The following is a 5,243-nucleotide window of genomic DNA, read 5'->3' on the forward strand; positions in this document are numbered from 1 at the left end:
TACAGCTGGTCCTTCACAGGCAGCAAGCCATGCCAAAAAACCTCAGCGACATGTAACCTGCAATCCCACCCTTGCTTCAGCGAGGTTACTCGAAATGATCTTATGACCCTCCCTGTCCCGTCCCCCCCCACAAACATTTTCTTCTTCAGACATCCCCACTCAAGCTCTTGGGATGTCAGACCCTGCAAAAAAAAGTTTACAGTACAGTTGTGTTTATATTGTTACAGGCACTTAAACAGGATTCTTTGGTCCTTCAAAGGAATTAGCCACTCTGGCTTCTATCTTCAGAAACCACAAGTCTGCACACCCATAACACCTCCCACACTAAAAAAAAAAACACAAGCCACAATTCAGATCCATTTCAGGGCAGTGCAGCTCTACCTTAAGCGTAATTCTACAATCTCCCCTCACACACCCCCACCCTCCCCCATTGCCTCCAGAATTCAATAAGCGATCGAGTCTTCCTGTAAACGTCCAAGTCATCTAGTTTCCGTAACACTGCACCTCCCATCACAGTGTACAGCAGACAGGCCTCGTTCCAACAACCCCGGGAACAAGACCCTCAAGCAAGAGTCCAGGAAGTTTCCTTTTGTTGCAGTTCTAAGAAAGTTGGTTGTTTGGGTGTGGGTTTTTTTTTTTGCCCCCCACCCTCCCCACTCCCCAAGGCAAGGAAATACCTTGGAGGACAGACCCTGAAGTTTGTCCTGGCTCAGTTACAGGGAAGCCACGTTGGGTAAGACTGATTGCAAGGCAGGAAAGGCTGCACGTGGGTGACGTAGTAGTTGAAGTTTATTTCACTGACATAGGGAGCTGGCTGGTAGTAGCAGGTAACGTTTGTGACCGTGGGGATGATGTTCTGCTCAGCCAGGACTCTCACAGCCAGCATGGCAATGAGGTTCAGGGTCTGCCTCCTTTCGTGTCCCATAAGGCAGACTGTGCTCTCATTGACCACCCTGTGGAGGGTCATCAGATAGTCATATCTTTTGCTCTCCATCCCAACAAAGTGGCTCTGGAGGTAGCACTCCAGCTTCCTCTGCTGCTCACCGATGTCAGAGAAGTCTATGAAAAACCTGGAGCACATGTATCTCTGTAGTGCCTTCATATCCACTTCTGATTTGGGCTTAAACCCCCTCACCAAGAGGTTGCAGTATTTCAGAAGCCCCCCACCTCTGATCTCCTCTGGGTTCCTCGTGGCGATGATCCTGTTCCGGAGGTGGTCCATTGCCTCCTCGAAGTCCCCGTACATGCTCTCCCCAGTGACCGTGGGGTGGAAGTTCTCAGCCATGGGGTTCTCTGAACACTCCCCAAACAGCAGAAGCGAATCCAGGATGATCTGGAAGGAGTCCACACTGAACTCGAACTGCCGTCTGAGAGAGTCCACGAATTTGAGTTCCACGTTCTTCCCGCTGTTGTTGGAGAGCGAGATGAGGCTCCAGCGGTCGGTTTCGTTGCATACCTTCACCAGTTTCTGCACGTACGCCTCCTTCAGAGTCATGGGGGTGATCTTGTCTTTGTTGACACCTTCTGGGAGGAAGTCAAGAAGGCAGTCCATGACCACATCTTTAACAAGCTGGAAGACATCTTCGGTCTTCAGATCTACACCGAAGATGAGATCTAGGTCTTTGTACCCCAAGCCACTGTCTTGATGTAGAACATGACTAGCTGCTGAGCCATTCAACCTTACATTATGGACTGCGATTCCTTTCTTCTCCAGGCGACTACGGACAACCTGAGATATAAAGAGAGTCAGTGAGAAGCAAGAAAGCATTCTTGGAGCAGCCTGGTTACAGCAGCAGGATTCACTCCCTGCACTTATATGGGTCACTCCAGTGCAAGACAGTGAAATAAAAAGCTAATCCATTAGAAATAGGTCACTTTGGAAGGCATCCAGAGCCTTGCCAGCAGCTGGGGCTGGCTCTTTTACTTATTCCTTTGCATTAGAGAGCTCTTCGTGCACATGAAGAGCTGTTTCTGCTTCCAGTACAGCTGTTTGCCCTTCCCTTCCTTCCCCCCTTGCCCCAAAGCTGAGAGGTTAGCCGGAGCCACTCTTTGGGGTGGTGCCTGCTCCCCTCACCCCATGGTTGCAGCCAGCCTTTCCAGCCACCAAGCTAAGACCAGCCGATCCAGAAAGGGCTCCAAATAGACGGCGGTAGCGCTGTCTGCAGCAGTCCCTGTTGATTTAATCAGGGTGGCTCGCTCCTTTTAGCCGTCCCCTTTGCCTGTCAGGATTCATTAAAGGCAAATCAAGATGCCAGAACTGCTCAAAAGCCCCAGCCAGGCGTATGCAAGTTCATGTCCTAACTAGTAAGTGTATCCTAACGATTTCCAGTGTGTCAGAGCTTTGTGCTGAACTTGGCATGCTATCAAGCACAAGAGGCAGCTTTCATCTTACGGGTGTTACTCCAGTGATTTTAATGCTGCCTGCTCAGTCCTGGCACACCCACCCGTACCTCCAAAGCTTTGTTCGTTTAGAGTGAAGCTGAATCACTTGCCTGATTACTTAACATGCAGGAGGCTGAAATAACCCCAAGACCATAAAACAAACTATCTGGACACCAGCTTATAATTTGAGTTTAACTGAGCTCAAAGATCCCAGGAAGATTAAGTTCACATCTTCCACCAGAAGCTCTTGCCATCCCTCATCCCGCTTTCATGTTTCTCTCCGGCAATTACCCACAGACCTGTGAGTCCCAGCTAGCCAGCCGGCTCACCCGGTGCTTGAAGCAAGGCTAGAGCTTGAAAGAGCCAAAGCTTGGGATACAAATGGACAAGTTCTATCGCTGGAAGCCAGTCTGACTGGGCTACTCAGCTCAGCTCTCCTAATTTGAGAGGCCCCACTAAGATTCAAAACCATATCAGAGGGGCCAAAACCCCTGCTTGGTTGACATGGCCCTGAGCAGACAGTTCTGGTCACACCAGAGCACTGAGCTCTGCTGAGTCTCAGCAGCTGTAAAACTGCCCCTCCATGAGTTTTATTTAGAAGAAACAAAGGTCTTCTGATTGCAGTATGCAACCCTTTGCACCACACGGACCACTTGGTGACCAGCAAGCTTCTGCCATCCCAAGGTGCCCTTGCAAACAGAAGATATCCTGGTACGAATTTAAAAAAAAACAACCCCAAATTTCTAACTCGTTACATCAAAAGTTCAGGAGGTTGTTAAATTTCATGATACATCTCTGCTGGTGTTTCCCCTGTTATGCCCTGACAGGAGCCACTGCTGCTCCGGCTAGAAATGTGCCTGGGCTCCTTGCCAACCGAATGGTGACAGTCACATGTCAGGCAACAGTCAACCAGTGAGCTATTCACCATCGGAAGTCCCAAGTTCCCCCCCCCCAGCACATCCATCCGGCCAAACACGCAGTTTTTCTCAGAGGGAGACAGTCTGAAAATGGAATTTACTCCTAAAAAGAGGCATCAGGTTATTCCCCCATACAGAACAACTGTCAGGCAGTCGATCCAAGGGAGTTCCTGGTGTGGACTTGTTGCCAACTGATCAGGCGCCGGAGCCACTCACCCAAGGCACAGCTCCAGCACTACTTGTGGAGTTAAGAGTTTTGTACTATTAGGCTTAGAGAGACAAGATATAGGTCACTAAAGTGTTAGATGCCGAGCTAGGACCAGTGCTTGGAGAAGATCTCATTCCAGATTAATTTCCTGGCCCCAAAGAACATCTGCTTAACCCCTTTCTGGGCACGGCTCAGGACTTGCAGTATTTCAGACCCATAAGCTTCAGGCTTACTGGAGCTCCCCAGGTTTACAAGTCCGCCCATGCGAAATTTATTCAGAAAAGGGGAAGAAAAATCCAACTGCTCAAGTTAGTCTTGTCCCAAATCACCCCAAAAAAGCTCCAACCTGCAGAGAGCCTTGCTGCTTCCCTGAGGACGGGCGGCTTCAGCCTACCAGTCTCAACCTGAAGCACGTCTCCCCGGCTGCAGCCAGTGGGTTCAGGTATGTGTTTTCCCCAGAGGGCTGGATATTTAGAGGGTTAGGCAGCTGCTGACCTGCTTCCCAAAACAGCACCTCACGTTACGTGTGGTTCAGATAATTGACTCTGACAGCCAGGCAGGAGCAAACCCTGCCTGCGTCCTGACCTGCCGCTTCCCACCTCCCACAACCACCAGAACATGCAATAAATAACTGCCTTTTAGGTTACTCGTTTCAGATTAGTCAGCCCTAAATACAGGGTCTGCCAGCGCGGTTGGTCAGAACTACATCCCTCAGTTAGTTAGTGTTTGAAGTTGCTAGTGGCAACATCCTTTTCTTGCAGCTCCGACACCAAATTGCTTCAGTTTTATGGAACCAAACAGTAATAACTGGTGGAACATTTGATGCTGCACCACGCCAGGCTTTTAACAGCGCCGAGCTTCGCTGGCCTCGCGCAACCCAAGGGCAGTGCCCCGACAGTAGCTCTCGTCTCTCGTTCAGGTTAAAGCTTTAGCAGCCAATATTTAGCACTTCTGCCCCCAACAGATGCAGCAGGAGCTCGAGGAATTTGAAATCAGCTGAGGCTTTCATACAGCAGAGCGTCTTTCAAATGTCACCTTTCCTTTTTCCAAGCTTAAGTAGAAACATTTCTCAAGCAGCTGAGGCCTCAAAATCCTAGTGATTAGTTTATTGTGAAAGCCAGTTTGGTTGTAGCTTTGTGAATAGCCTTTTTAATTAGAAGCTAACATGCCCGATTTTACATTTGATGAGTCATTACTGAGGAATGAAGTTGCCTCCCAAACATGAATATGCATCAGCTTATTTGAACTACATTGTTAGTTTAATATTAAACACAGTTATTACTTTATGGTTAAACTAACAGGAACTCTTTAACAAGACGAAGTCTTGGGCAGACTCTGGAGGATACACTCTCAGTGTGACGAGAATCAAAGGACACCGGCATTTAAATTAATAACCGCCTCTTACAACGCACAAGCCCAACATGTCCACCAGCACGAAGCCATTTCATGGCAGCAGGTCCAAGAAGCCACGCTGCCTTGCCCACCCGCATTTCACAGCGGTTTTAGGGCACCAAAATCAATTCAAAAGGAGAAGAAACACAGGATGGGAGGAAGCGAAGCGGCATCCGTGGCACAAGCCCAGGGGTCAGGCATGAAATTTAAACGCATGTGATTTTTCTAGAGAAGCCGTTTCCAGGAGGGTCCTTCCAGTTTTTACACACTTCTGCTCGACTGCTAGCGGAAGGGAGGGGTATGCAGCAGCCAGCCCCACCGAGACCTCCAGCACCGGGAAGCGG

The 5,243-nt window shown here is 49.3% G+C and overlaps 1 pseudogene; it reads right to left on the reverse strand.

Moving 5' to 3' along the window:
• Window positions 1-709: 709 nt before the first annotated feature.
• On the reverse strand, window positions 710-1,768 carry LOC104621346 (annotated as a pseudogene).
• Window positions 1,769-5,243: the final 3,475 nt, after the last annotated feature.

Source organism: Phaethon lepturus, unplaced genomic scaffold (assembly GCF_000687285.1).
Source record: "Phaethon lepturus isolate BGI_N335 unplaced genomic scaffold, ASM68728v1 scaffold29585, whole genome shotgun sequence".
Lineage (NCBI taxonomy): Eukaryota > Metazoa > Chordata > Aves > Phaethontiformes > Phaethontidae > Phaethon > Phaethon lepturus.